This window comes from Sphaeramia orbicularis, chromosome 1 (genome assembly GCF_902148855.1).
Source record: "Sphaeramia orbicularis chromosome 1, fSphaOr1.1, whole genome shotgun sequence".
In the NCBI taxonomy this organism is placed as follows: domain Eukaryota; kingdom Metazoa; phylum Chordata; class Actinopteri; order Kurtiformes; family Apogonidae; genus Sphaeramia; species Sphaeramia orbicularis.
Genome location: NC_043957.1, coordinates 18,736,148 through 18,752,469, shown reverse-complemented (window position 1 = coordinate 18,752,469; position 16,322 = coordinate 18,736,148).

Sequence of the window (16,322 nt, the reverse complement as noted above, 5' to 3'; positions counted from 1 at the left end):
GCTGTTCTCTTGTATATTCATGGGTTTTGTTGTTTTAGTTTCATATCAGCCAACACAGTGAACACTTACGCCCCATCTCATACACTGACGTTGATAACATTACTGTAACTTTGCTGTTCTTGATAAACCTGATCTAACATGTTTGAATGTAAATCCATTGCTTGTTATTGTTATTAGACTGTAATTAACCCTTCCATGCATGAATTATGAGAACCTTAGTCAAAAAATTTTTCCTGATTGTTTTTATTCCTCTTTAGGTGTGAAAAAAACAATGCAATTGAATTTTTCTATGAATCTATTTTTCATGGAGTTGCAAAAATGTCCACTAAGCTGGACACCATGTGTTTAATTTTTGAAGCAAAGAAACACATACATTTACTGGTATTCTGTGAAAACTATGAAGTAAAAACATTCTAATGCTGCTAATCTGATCTTTTCTTACATTTTAACATACTCTAATACTGGTCATTATTCACTTCATGGAGATAATATGCAAAAAAAAAAACTTTTTCTTGTTATTTACAGTCTAATAACAATAACAAACAATTGATTTACATTCAAACATGTTAGATCAGGTTTATCAAGAACAGCAAAGTTACAGTAATGTTGTCAGTGGCAGTGTATGAGATGATGCATAAGAGTTCACTGTGTTGGCTGATATGGAACTAAAACAACCAAACCCGTGAATATACAAGAGAACAGCTGGAGAAGAACTGTCCACTGGAGTGACCAGTATGCATGAAAGGGTTAACAACAATGTTTTTTTTTTGCATATTATGAAGTGAGAAATAACTAGTTTTAGAGTATGTTAAATGTGAGAAAACATCAGATTAGCAGCATTAAAATGTTTTTATTTCATAGTTTTCACACAGTATATCAGTACATACATGCGTCTTTGCTTCAATAATTAAACGCATGATGTCCAGCTGAGTGGACATTTTTGCAACTCCATGAAAAATAGGTTCATAAAAATGTTTTCAATCGCATTGTTTTTTTTGTTTTTTTTTTTAACGCCTAAAGAGGAATAAAAACACTTGGGAAAAAAAATCTTGATTAAAGTTCTCATAATTCATGCATGAAAGGGTTAAGTTATTAGTTCCATCAATGGTGGCTAACGTTAGCTTGTAGTACTAATATGTTTGTGTTTGCTCTTCCTAAATCTTCCTTATGATGTGGAGTTAACAGTGAGCTGAACATTAATCTAAGGACTTTATACAAGAGGAGCAAATGTCTGCATTTGCCCTAGATGAATGCTCACTTTGGTTATTAGTAGTTCAAGAAAACCTAAATATTGTACATCATTCAGACTGTTCGGTATAAAACAATGTAGATCCAAAGACTCTGCTGACTACGATATTGTTTTATTACTGCTGAAGTTTGTTATAACTATAAGATATATTTTTGTCTCTGTCGTAGATGCATCATTCCATTATTTCTACACCTGGAAACCTTCCCATCACGCGCTGCACGATGTGTTGTAAACTTTTTCACTGTCCACTTTGCCCCTATTACAAGCCATCCAAACTATCGAGGCTTCAGTGTTACCTACAGGTCCACATTAAAAATGCCATTGAATTTAAAGGTAATGTATACCATGAGTTAATATACAGCTATGGAAAAAAATAGGAGACCACTGCAAGATGATCACTTTCTCTGATTTGATCATTTATTTATTTATTTATGTTTGAGTAAAATGAACATTTTAGTTTTATTCCCACTACTGACAACAATGGACTCTATGCACAGCCCCACTACTTCCTGAACTTCAGGTGGGTCCTTTATTTCCTTTCTTTCATTATTGGACACACTGATGAATCCAGGTGTGTCTGCTACTTCTTGTTGTTACTACTGATTAATTAGGCACACCTGGATTAATCAGTGTGTCCAATAATGAAAGACAGGAAATAAAGGACCCGCCTGAAGTTCAGGAAGTAGTGGGGCTGTGCATAGAGCCCATTCTTCCAAATTCCAAATAAAATATTGTTATTTAGAGCATGTATTTGCAGAACACAACACATGGTCAAAATAACAAAAAGGTGCAGATGTCAAATAATGCAAAGAAAACCAGTTCACATTCATTTCTAAACAACACAATACTAATGTTGTAACTTGGGAAAAGTTCAGACATCAATATTTGGTGGACTAACCCTGATTTTCAATGACAGCTTTTATGTGTCTTGGCTCTCCACCATTACTGTTGGATGACTTTATGCAGCTCTAGCAGAGAAATTCAAGAAGCTCAGACATGTTCCATGGCTTGTGACCATCCATCTTCCTCCAGAAGTTTTCACAGTGGGTTCAGGTCTGGAGATTGGGCTGGCCATGACAGGGTCTTCATCTGGTGGTCCATCATCCACACCTTTACTGACCTAGCTGAGACCAGGAGCATTGTCCTGATAGAAGAACCAGTCCTCAGAGTTTGGGAACATTGTCAGAGCAGAAGTCCAGTAGTTTTCAATAGTTATTTTTGGATTCCAGTTATACTCAGTGCCAATGAAAATGCAACACTTGAATGTGTTTTATTGTTCCTGAGCTGCATCAATATGTTTCAGTTTCACCTGTATAAGATAATCCCAGACAATTTCTTAACAACCTGAGACGGGTTGAGCTATTGTCACGCTTGAATGAACTTGTCTGCATTCATAAGACTTGTTTTTCTCATTGCTCAGCAATGAACTGCTCAACTTAAGAAATTGTGGTCAGTTAAGGAGTGGTCATGTTCTGTATATAAAGCCAAGCTGAAAAGCAGGAAAATCATTTGCAATAACTCAGCGATGCCTAGACTGACACGTGACCAAAGATGCCATGCTATGGGGCTCCTGGAGGCCGGAATCTCTGCTCGGCAGGTGGCGCGCCGTTTTGGATGCAATGTGTCCACCATAGTCAGGATGCAACAGAGGCATGAAGAAACTGGCTCAGCTGCAGACAGACCTCGCCCTGGATGAGCACGTGTGACCACGCCACAGCAGGATCGCTACATTGAGCTGCAGCACCTCCGGGACCGCTTTGTGACTTTTGGTTTTGGGGGTCCTTGAGTTTCTTTCTTTATCCTTATTTTTTGTCAACAAATTTGGATGTGATTTTTTATTTTTACTGTATAGAAATGGCCTATGATTAATTCCAAAGAGTTTATGGGATAAAAATCCTCATCGATTTAAAAAAATATAAGAATCTTCAAGTGTTGCGTTTTCATTGGGACTGAGTATACTTTTGTGGTACTAATAGAATTGTTTTAACCTATTGTAAGAAGATAGTGATGGCCACAGTAGTGGTGTTTATACTTCTCCTTCTTCAATAAGACATGGATCAGGTGTTTATTCAGTAGAATAAGGTGTGCTTGTGTTGGAATTCAACAGACACAGGAATGGAATGGCTGTCATACATGCAGACATGCTGATTTCAGAGGAAATTGCAGTGGTTTCTTGATTTTTTTCCTGTATGTCCTTGCAAAGAAAGTATGTGCGTCTTTGCTACTTTTGAACTTTCTCTGGACTTGCTCTTAGGTAAGAAGATCTGCAGATGCAATTTTAACTGCAGAAACTATGGACATTATCACTGTCCCACCTGTGACAAAACAATCCTCAGGAGAAAGGAAATGGAAAGACACCTAGAAATATGCCAAGGTATGTTAAAAAATAAAACTAATCTCAATGGCTACACAGCTTGAACAGAAGCATCAGCATCATCTTCCTCACTGTACCAACACAGTCTGCATCCTCTCCCTTGCTTGCACCAACTGCTATCTCCTCCTCTCTAGATTTCACTGCTCACCTTGATGAACAAGCATTAGAGACAACAGACTCAGTGCTCGCACCTCCACCCATTCTCTAAACAGACTTCACCACTGAAACAGCCAGGGAAAAGAAGACAGTGGCAACAAAGAGACAGAAGACTATTGTTAAAGAATCCAGTATAACTCCATAAGATTCCACCTCCAGTTGCTCTTTTTTTTCCCCACAACTTTATTAACATTTGCGTATACAATACAACATTTTAAACCAACAACAAAATGTCAAAAGGGAAAATGCATTTGAACACATAAGTTTAAGAAAATAATGCATAGATTTAAAAATACAAATCATAATATATAAATAATAGTAAAAATAAATAAATAAATAAATAAATAAATAAATAAATAAATGCAACAGAGAGTTCAGTTAGTATTAAAAAAAATAGTTTATAAATAACCAAGGTGTTAGTGCTTTTTTTATTATTATTATAAATGAGTTCTAAAGATTTAATATAATTTCCAAATTCTAATTGGAAGATTTTAAAATTTGGGAGTGTTTTAGTATATTTGTTTTTATGTATATGAAATTTTCCAAATAATATGAACAAATTTATAATAAATTCTAGATTGTTAGTATCATGTTTAAAATAAGTAATTGCATTTTGGGATGTTATATTTATATTATTGTTACTTTTAGAAATTATATAATTTTCCATTTTAGACCAAAAATTAGAAGAATGTTCACATAAAAAGAACAAGTGTAGAGTAGTTTACCTCCAGTTGCTCCTGAGGCTGAAGTTGGCATCCGATTCACAGCTTCCGATTGGAATTTCCCGGTCCACCTTAAAAGTGGCATCACGCCTGTAGATGGCGTTGTTCAGTCATTTCCAAGCTAATTCATGAACTGAAAAATTGAACAAATTATGTCATAAGGTATCATAATCCTGAGTTTTATTCATTTTTATTTTTTTTTCTTACTTATCTAAATCCTTTTATTCTATTTATGAAAAAAAAAAGCAATTTCACTGCTTTTTTCCTATCCACATCATATTAGATAAGGTTCATCCAAAGCCACTATATTTAGATCTGTCAAATCTGGACTAGATTATCATTGAGACTCCAGAAACTCTTTAAATCACACTTTCTGATTTGTGAAATCTTTACACTACAGACCTGGTCTAATATGATGTGGATGGAAAAAAAAACAATAAATCAGTAAAATCGTACTTTTTTGCATTTTCACAAGTAGAATAAAGGTTCCACAAATCTGAAACTGTGTTTTAAAGAGTCTCTGTGTTAATTTAGTCCAGATTTGACAGGTCTAAGTATACTGGTTGTTTATATGGATTTGGTCTAATATGATGTGGATTGGGAAAAACCAGTGAAAATGCTTTTTTTTTTTCAGTTTTCATAAATATAACAAAGGGATTGAGATCAGTAAGAAAAAAAAAGTTAAATTAATAAAACTAAGGATTATTATACCTTTTGACATTATTTGTTAATTTTTTCAGTTCATGTATTATCTTTATGTTCAATCTTTCCATGTTGCCCCTGGGCTACTTAATACGCAGTAATAACATGTCCTACTATAACTATGCAGATGACACTCAGATTTACATCTCGCTGACAGCAGGTGAACATGGGCCTGTGGACTCACTCTGTGACTGCCTCCAACAGATCACTGTGTGGATGCAAAACAACTTTCTCCAACTAAACTCAGACAAGACTGAAGTCACTGTCTTTGGCCCACAAAAACCCAGAGAAAGTGTCATCACTAATATGGAATCTCTCACTCTAAAAGCAAAAAAATCAGGTTAGAAATCTAGGGGTAATAATGGACTCAGACCTAAACTAACAGCCACATTAAATCAATTACATCATCAGCCTTTTACCATCTCAAAAACATTGCCAGAATCAAAGGTTTACTGTCTAAACCAGACTTAGAGAGACTTATCCATGCATTTATCTCTAGCAGGTTAGACTACTGTACTTTTCTCACTGGACTCTAAACCAGCTGTAAGACAGCTGCAGTGCATCCAGAACGCTGCTGCTTGGGTCCTGACTAGAACCAGGAAGTATGACCATATTAGTCCTGTGCTCAGATCTCTGCACTGGCTTCCTGTCGCTCAGAGAATAGACTTTAAAACAGCTCTACTCATCTATACGTCTCTTCATGGTCTAGCGCCAAAGTACATCTGTGACATGTTGGTCCCATATGAACCATCTCAGACCCTGAGAACCTCAAGGTCTGGTCTTTTGCTGGAACCCAGAGTCAGGACTAAACACGGTGAGGCTGCGTTTCAGTTTCATGCAGCTAAACTCTGGAACAGTCTTCCTGATGACGTGAGACAGACCTCTACTGTGACAATGTTTAAGTCCAGGCTGAAAATGTAACGGTCTGAGTACGGAAACTGAACCCAATTGCAAGACCCAGAGACAGACGTCAAAGTTCACTGTGTTTATTAAACACAATAAATGACAATTCACAGACAGTATTAATACGCAGATCCTTGAAGACAATGGGTCCAGGACTCTTCACTGGATCCAGAGACAGGAACGGAGATTGAGCTTCACCGCCCAGACTGGTAACGCACGTCGGTAACCCGACTAGGGAAAAGCAAAGAATTGTCAGAGTCCAAACTAGGTCATACACGGGGAAGCAAACGGATAGGCAACAGGACATTAGGAACAGGAAGGCTCACAAACCAGTAAATCAGGCAGAAGGTCAAACATATGTAGAATCAGTTGGAGGCAGAGGCACAGACAAGGGTTGGGCAAAAAGGCAGGAGTCAAAAAGGCAATCCAGGTCAAAAAACAGGAAAACAGGCAAACAGGATCCAAAAACACAAGTAAGTGTCACACAGAGGTAGAATACAAACTGGCACAAGACAAAGGGAAACACAGGGCTTAAATACACAAGAGGGAGAGGAGAAAACGAGACATAGGTGTAGCAAATCAGGGCAGGGAAAGGTAATCACACAGGTGGGGGTAATGGTAACAGGAAGCAAAGATACCAGACATGACACATGAGGAGGACTTAACAAAATAAAACAGGAAATGACAGACAAGACAGACAAAACCAGACTAACATCTGGAGTTTGATGTGACAGAAAATAACTCTGTTCAACTGTGCATAGAACAACTGAAAGGATTCTATCTGCACTCTTCTCTTTTACTTTGTTTTAATTGATTAATATTTATAAGTAAGTATAGAGCACTTTTCACAGACAGAGTCACAAAGTGCTTTATCTAATCAAAATCAAATCAAATTTACAGAAACCCAACAGGATCCTCCAGGAGCAAACACTTGTGACTGGTGACAGTGGCGAGGAAAAACTTCCCTTTAACAGCAGAAACCTGGAGCAGACCCAGACTCCTGAAGGATGGCCGTCTGCCTTGACCAGTTGGGGTTAAAGAGAGAGGGTAAAGGAGGAGAAAAGACAGAGCGACAGAGATAGAGAGAGACTGGGGGGGAGGGGGGAGGTAAGGGGAGACACATGGTGTACATGTAACACTGTAAAGTAGCAACTTTACACTGCGAAAAACGAATAGATAAGCTTTATTACAGGCTCATGGTCCACATTAAAAAGCAAAGAGAGAAATACAGATACAATAAAATAAAAAAAAAATTAAAATAAATAAATAAATAAATAAATAAATAAATTAAAAAAAACCCCTCTATACTTTCAAGAGGCAGTCATACCAGTGTTTCCAGAACAGAGATGTGTAACGTACAGCACTATATGCAAGATTTGTCAGCAATAAAATTACAGTATTTTCCGAGTGATTCAGGCGACACATAAATTTAAACATCAGATTTCTCAGCACAGCACGCAATGAATTTACATGATTAGACACAAACAATTCACTAGCACTAGTCCATCTGGGCTTTTTCAATAAAAGTCTTAGAGCATCATTGTATGCCACTGTCAGTCTGTGGAAGCTGGCCTTTTTATAGTTCACCCACAGATGTGCTGTGTACAGAGGGGTGCAGTACGCTCTAAACAGAGTCAGTTTCACCTGGACAGAACACGACGAGAATTTCCTCGACGGTATGTTTGCTTGTGCATATAACATTCGGCACTGACGATACATGTCCTCGTCATCTGACAGCTGATCTGTAATGATGTGACCCAGGTACTTGACAGCATTGCATACATTTAAGATATTCCCTGTTAGCTTAAAGTCAGGAAACTTCAAAGATCTGTCCTCCTTGGTCCGACAGATCATAATTACACTTTTAGCCGAGTTATACTTCACATCATGTTGTTCCCCATAAACGGAACACACATTTAAGAGCTGCTGGAGACTGGCTGAGCTGGGACAAAACACCACCAGGTCATCTGCATACATTAAGTGGTTGATTATGGAACCTCCAACCATACACCTAGTTCTGCACATATTCAACTGCTTAGACAAGTCATTCATATAAAAATTAAAAAGAGCAGGGGATAATAAACTGCCCTGTCTCACACCATTACCAATCTGAAAAGGAGCAGATACACAGTTGTCCCATTTAACCTGCATAATCTGGTGGGCATACCAGTAGGAGAGACATCTGATCAGATATTTAGGGACATTTGCTTGACACAATTTTTGAAACAATATTTTATGATTCACACGATCAAAAGCCTTAGAGGCATCTAAAAAGCATATAATAACTGTGGAATTTTTAGTTTTGTACTTGGTCAGTAATTCTTTTAGTGAAAAGATACACATATCAGTGCCATGATTTGCTTTGAAGCCAAACTGATTGTCTGTTGCAATGATAAACTTATCAAGCCTTGTCAAGAGAATATGTTCCACAACTTTAGACACTATACTGGCAAGAGCAATTGGTCTATAGTTGCCTGAGCAGCCTACTTTTCCAGCTTTGTCCTTCACCACAGGTACTAGGAGAACAGCCATCATGGGGTCAGGGATAAACCCATGCCCAACGAAGGCGGTAAAACACAAGGCCAGAAGAGGAGCCAGCCTCCCACTGGCAAATTTAAGATGTTCAGCAGAAATCTGATCTGCTCCAGTAGATTTATTATCTGACAGGTTGTTGATTGCTTGATATACCTCATGAGTTTTGATAGTTTCAACAAAATCAACATTGTCGACACAATATAATTCCCTTGGGACACAATTGAGAAGTTTGCAATAGTGCTGTCTCCAGAAATCCACAATCCTATTTGCACCAGTAACTCCATCAACTGTATGAGGCAGAGAGGGTTTATAGTTGGTAACAGCTTTAGCCTCTTTCCAAAAACCTTTACAGTCATTTCTTAAAAGTTTTTTGGCCATAGAATCAGCCCTCATTGTTTGCTCATTTTTACAAATGAATCTTAGTGCATATTTATATTTAGCATTTGAAGTCTTTTTATGTTCATATATTGGCCCTTGTCGAGGTTTACCAGCTATAACCCAGGAGTGTGTTGCATCACGGGCTTCAGCATGGAATTTGGCCACATAAGTGCTCCAACCAGGCCTTATTTTACCTTTCTTTTTATATTTATAATACGGCTTACTTGCTTTCATCAGCATAGTGATAGTGTCACAATACATGGATGAAATATCTGTCCTGTGTTTAAGGTTAGTGCAGTTAATGTCTTTACAAATAAGTGCCTCTCTTGGTAGTGTAACACTGCTCAATAATAGATCCGTTTGATTATAATAACAGATAAGGTCTTCTGTAGAGAGAGCAGACCAGTCCAGATGTTTATTTCTTACATTAACGGGCTACACTGTTGCAGGTATGTGATCAAATTTAATAGACATGGATATGGGTATGTGATCAGCAGTAGACATTTCATATAGGATGTTCATGTCTCTCAGAGCTGCATGGGCATCAGCAGTAGTGATGCAGCGGTCCAGCCACAAAGTAGTGTGCCAGGCTTCGCTTATGTATGAGTAGCTCTGAGCAGATAGCAGTACTTTACTAGACAGAGTTATTATCTGTGCAAAAGTGAACCATATGCTTAGCAAAGGCAGATTTATTGTCTAAGATATTTGCATTCATATCGCCAATAACATAAACACTAGTAGACTTGTCATTTTGTATAAAAGAGCTAATAAAACCAAGCTTATCCAAATACTCTTCTTCATTACCTCTGCCAAGGAGGTTATGTTTTTGCCAGGGTTTGTTTGTTTGTCTGTCTGTCCGTTAGTGTGCAACATAACTCAAAAAGTTATGGACAGATTTTGATGAAATTTTCAGGGTTTGTTGGAAATGGGATATGGAAGAAATTATTAAATTTTGGTGGTGATCGGGGGTGGGGGGGCCCACGGGGGGGCCCATTTCCAACAAATCCTGAAAATTTCATCAAAATCTGTCCATAACTTTTTGAGTTATGTTGCACACTAACGGACAGACAGACAAACAAACAAACAAACCCTGGCAAAAACATAACCTCCTTGGCGTGGGGGGGCCCACGGGGGGGGCCACTGATCAGCCTTGGTGGAGGTCTGCGCTCTCTGAGTGCTTCTAGTTTTGAATGCATTCATATGGAGCATATATATTTAAAATCACAAATTCTCTGTTTTGAAGTGACAAATGTATGGCAATACACCAGTCTACATCAAGTCTAATGACCTTTACCACTGAGTCCAACTTCTTATTCCACAGAATAGCCACACCTCCTGGGATTCTTCCCCTCTTAACGCCTAGGCTAAAGTCGGTAGTAGACTCCCCAGCCCCAAGGAAACTGTCATGAATGGAATTTAGTCCTTTAAGGTCCTGCGTAGCAAGAAATGTTTCTTGTAGACACAAGATGTCACACTGCTCTAACAGCTGATCAACAACAATCCGGCGAGCTTCATCATCTGCGCTCTGGCTCAAGCGCAGGCCACGACAGTTGTACGATATGACTCTAATATCCATATGGTTAGTAGTCTGGATTCCCTTCAGCAACAGGCGCACTCATTGCTCTTGTTAAAGTAGCAGCATTAGCGCCATCAATACGTTTCCGAGGCTCATAATAGCGCCTTACAAAGGTCCCCTCCGGCCACAGCTCAGGGTTATACATGACATCTACGCCACTGCATTCAGCCAGTACTTTGAATGAAGCCTACCTGTTGTTTACTGTAGTAATCTTTGTGCAGGTGACGTCGTGCCCGAGTTTGTCTTTGAGATACATACGTAGAGTTTCTGCCTCTGAGTCAGGTGAAAACTTAGAAGCAAAGACACTCACCAATTTAATTTTGATCATTTTGATGCTCCCTGCTGCTCCCGTACCCACGATAGTTTTGCTACCTTTCCTCTGTCCGGGTATAGGGTGCCTTATGTGGGAAGCTGGTTTAGCAGCGGTCGCCTTCCTTTGTTGCCGTTGACCCCGTCTTACTACTTGGCTCCACTTTGGTGATCCGGGTGGTGGTAGCGACTTTGTACCGCCGGTGCATAGCGCCTTCTCCACGGCAAGTGGCATCTCCTCGGTGTCAGTGAGGTCCGGCCCCGCGTCCAGAGCTTTGGCTTGGTCCGCTGTGCTGTTAGCGTCGGAGGCCTCTGCTGGTGTGTCCTGTGTGCTCGGGCCAGCGCAGCCATGGTTCGCGTGCAGTTCTAGAGAGCACACCCGGCTGCGCACATCCGCCGTGACAGCCTGGAGGCCCTCACTGACTACAGTCTGCAGGTGTACTGCCTGCTTCATGGCAGTGATTTCAACATGAAGGTTCTCCATTTTACGGAGCAGGGTGCACATGTCCACGTTTGTAAAAGTCACAGGGGGCAGTTCATCCAAGTAGTGAGACACAAATCTCGGGATACTGGTCCCACATTCATTCAACAGTTTGAGGCAGGCCTTGACAGTGTTAGCGTCTTTATTCGCTCCCTTATGAGAGATGTTGCACTGCGTAGTGGCGCAGAGTTCGAACAGCGTTTTCTTGGACGTCTCAATCCCTTCTGAATCAAAGGTGTTTGTAGCCAATAAGACAATCTCATCCTGACTCAAAGTCCTTAACTTCATAGAGAAGAAATGTAGAAACTCATCCTCTACTATACATTTGCCATCAATAGTTGTATAAACTTCTGGTTTTAATCGAACCTTGGCAAACACAGGAGCCTCAGACATGCGTGCGACTGTCCCGTCGGCCATCTTGAATAAAACAGCACAAATAAAATACAATTAGAATACCTGTAAAACACAATAAAGTACCATTAAAACGGTTTAAAATATGATGAATACATAAAGTGTAATCAGTTTGTAGCAGCCCTGAGTCAGGTGGGAAATTAAAAAGCCCGTTTGAACAGGAATGTTTTGAGGTGTTTTTTAACACTCTCTACAGAGTCCATGGACCGTAGGTGTAGAGGCAGGTCATTCCACAGACGTGGTGCCACAGCTTTAAAGGACCTGTCACCGCCTGTGCTGAAACAGGTGTGTGGAACCATCAGCAGGTGCTGTTCTGAAGACCTCAGGCTATGAGCCCAGCTGTAGGGCTGAATCAGGGAAGCAATGAATGCAGGGGCCTGGCCCAAGGCCACCTTAATGCACGGGCTAACCGGGGCTGTAGCCCAGGGGCCTACTGACTTAAAGGGCCTATCATTTTTACGTACTCCATAAGCATAAAAACTAACATCGATTTGTAATTTGTCAGTTTTCCTGTCTATCTTTTTATACGTACTGTACGCACGTCTGAAGCTGCATATTGATCCCAATTGGTAAGCCCCAGCCCGTGCAGGTGGAGTTAACAGCCACAGAGGGGGAGAAGGAGGGGGAGACACAGAAGCATGAGGGCGGGGGAGGAGAGCCAGATGAACCTTTCAGCAGTGACCCGGGTCGTTGGGGAAACAACTTTGACCAGCAACAGGTACGCGCATACTGGGTGAAAATGGGACCAGAGACCAGCCAAAATCCAGACACAGTGTGCATCAGAGCGTGTATACAAGCATCAGAGACGGGATTGTTCTAGAACTCATTTCAGCCGCAAACTAAATAACGGAGAGTGTGTTAGTAGAGAATGGCTGTTATTCACCATCAGCAGGCAGTGTGTTTTGTTTTGCATGCAAGATATTTGGTGAGAAAAATGAAAAGTCGGTATTTGCTAATGGGGGATATTCAGATTGGAAACATGCAGGTGATCGCACAGCAGAACACGAAACTGGTGACACCCACAGAAAGGCCATGATCACTTATATCAATCAAGCAGCTGGCCGTGGGACAGTGGACTCAGAACTAAAAAAAACAGTTTGATGAGTGTGAATATTGGACACAGGTTCTACAGAGGGTTGTTGCTGTTGTGAAGTATTTAGCTGAGCATGGGCTAACTTTCAAGAGTGATAGCCACAGGTTTGGAGACACCAACAATGGAAATGATTTGGGCAGTATGGAACTGATCAGCCAGTTTGATCCTTTATTAAAGGTTCATTTTGAAAAATATGGAAACGCTAGCAGAGGAACTCCATCCAACCTTTCTCTAAATGTGTGTGAGGAATTCATACAGCTGATGGCACAGAAGGTGCTGGATGAAAATATCAGTCGAGTGAAAGTTGCAAAGTATTTTGCTTTCAGTGTGGACCCCACACCAGATATTCCACATCTGGACCCGCTGACTTTCATTCTGTGCTATGTGTCGCCAGAGGGCCGTATAGAAGAGCGCTTTGTAAAGTTCCTCCCCATTGAAAGCCATACAGGAGAAGCACTTTATCTCCATGTCACTGTCCATGGTGCTGTGTGTGTTTGTGTGAGCTGGGGGGGGGGGGTTGAGTTTATGCCTATGTGCAGGTGCATGGGTTCTCAGGCTTTATAGTTTGATCTGTTGCTGCTGTTAAATAATTGTTTTTCCTGACAGTTGATGGTTGGTGACAATAATTTTTATCATGAAGTCAAACTTCCATCCATCTTGGTTACAATCTACTCGCTGTTGTAGATTACCAAGATATTATATTTTATAATGAGGCTTGGTAATTTTGAAGGATGGGACAGGGGGGCCTACAACACCTCCCTCAGCCCCGGGGCCTACCATTAGGTTAAGGTGGCCCTGGCCTGGCCATGTAGAGCCCGGAAAGTTAGCACCAGAATTTTGAAATGAAAACGATATAAAACAGGGAGCCAGTGGAGTGATTTAAAAATGGGAGTGATGTGGGCTCTCCTGTTTGTGCGGGTCAGAAGCCTTGCAGCAGAGTTCTGGACAAACTGTGGACAGGCCAGCTCCTTCTTGTTTAAGCATGTGAACAGGCTGTTACAGTAGTCTAAGCCAGAAGACACAAATGCGTGAACGATCATCTCAAGCTCACTGATGGACATCATAGACCTGAGTTTGGAGATGTTGTGGAGTTGGAACAAACAGTTTTTCACCAGGTGTTTGGAGTACAGTAGTATTCTAAAGACATGGCCTGGTCAAAGATGACACCCAGATTCCTCAGTTTGGTCTTTACCGAATATTTATGTTTTATTTTTAATGTTTTTATAGCAATTGTGTGTTTTTAAGCTGCCTCTTTTCCATTTTTGTAAAGCACTGTGAATTGCCCTGTGTATGAATTGTGACAGATTTTTTTTTTTAAATGAAGGAAAATTCTGAAGGCCGTCTGTCATTTTGACAGATTAAAATACTGAGGGTAATTGTTGTTTAGCTAACTTTAGCCAAAATTAGATGGTACTTTGCTAGCACAAACTGTGAAGACAGCCGAGTCTCCTTAGTTATTTTAAAAGCCCAGTAAATGTGATGGCACTGATAAACACGGTGAAAAAAGAAGGACTGATGCGATGAAGGATGACGCACAAGCAAGTTATACTCCAGTTCTTACGGCATTTGGTGTGTTATATGTACGCATTTTCTACCTTTCATGTGCTATGGCATGTCAGTTTGTGTCCAGATCTCTGGTTCACATAACCCAAACCCTAACCCTAAGTACATGGGATTGACACTGCGTAAACATACACAAGGAAAGCTTAGAATGTTCACAGATAACAAACCAATTAAAAGTGGCATATATAATTATGCGAGTCATGATATCACGTTGGTTTATCAGCCAGCAGTAACCACAGCTGCTGCATCATTGACATGTTTTTGAACATTAAATACTACTAAATATATCTCATTAGATAGATAGACAGACAGACAGACAGACAGACAGATAGATAGATAGATAGATAGATAGATAGATAGATAGATAGATAGATAGATAGATAGATAGACAGACAGACAGACAGACAGACAGACAGATAGATAGATAGATAGATACTTTATTGATCCCCGGGGGTAAATTCAAGTATTCAGCAGTTTACATACAACACACAACACAAAAGTGGGTTAGTACCAGGTTGACAAAAAGGTTAGTATATACACTCTAAGAATCAATTGCTAAAGAAACTACTCTAATTATCATTAAAAAATAAAAATTTGAAATGACGGATAATAATATGTTATGATGGAATTTTTTCGACTCTGTCCATCAAAATGACGGACTATAAAAATGTCTAGTGCGACCTCTGCTGCCCACCCGTCTGTGTCAGTCTGCTTTTCTACTATGGGACAGCCTTTCCGATGCAGTTAAGTCAAATTATGCGGGCGTGAAAGAGAAGATGGGATGGGCTTTTGGACAAAAACAGTTAATGGACAGTTTTAGAACTAACATATTCGCTCGTTCATGAGTTCCGGGACAGAGCCTGGAGGTGGATGTGAGCCAGCTGGTAGCGGGTACTGGGGTTTTTGCCTCCGAGTTGCGCGCATCACTGTTGTTAGTAAACATTGAAACTCATCTACAGGGTGTCCCATAAGTCTCCATACATAGGAGACATAATACATTCCATACATACATGGTTCTAACATGTATTTCTTTATATTTCAGATAACCCAAAGAATGCATTTAAAGAAAGAGCAACGAATTGAAATCATCCTGATGGCCGGTTCAGCAAGCAGTTGTATGGTTGCAAGCGCATTTAACAGAAAACATGGGATGAGTATTACACACAACACTGTGGCAAAACTTATTGTCAAGTTAAAAAAAACAGGAAGTGTTTTGGATCAATTTGTTCCCGACAAAATGGTAGTCATATAGAGCATATTATATAAATAAAAATGGTTTATGTCAAGAAACGTTTATTTTTCCTACAGGGTGGGGAAGCAAAATTTACAATATTTTGAGGCAGGGATTGAAAGACAGTGTATGACCAATTAGTTTATTGAAAGTCATGAGAATTTATTTGCCACAAGAAAATTGACATAACTGCCTTCACACACTTCCTGAAACTTGCGCAAGTGTTCCTCAAATATTCGGGTGACAACTTCTCCCATTCTTCTTTAATAGTATCTTTAAGAAAGTCGACATTGCTGTGTGATGTTCTATTGGTAGCATGTTCTAAAACGCCCCAAATAGCATAATTCAGAGGGTTTAGATCTGGGCTAGAAGGCGGCCATAAACATGATTCCCAAAAATTGCTAAAGTTGGATTTGTTGCTGTTGTCAACAAGTGTTTTGGTGTTCTTGTGTAAGATTTTAACTTCAAATCATATTTTACTGCATTTCTAACGGTCTTGTTGTCTACCTCAAGTTCAATTGCCATTTTTCTCATGGATTTGGTTGGATCCTTTAGGATTTTGGATTTGAGAGCTTTAATAAAAGCTTTGGTACGTTTTTTGTTGCTTCCTCCACTTCCAGACTTTCTCGTAATAGTTTT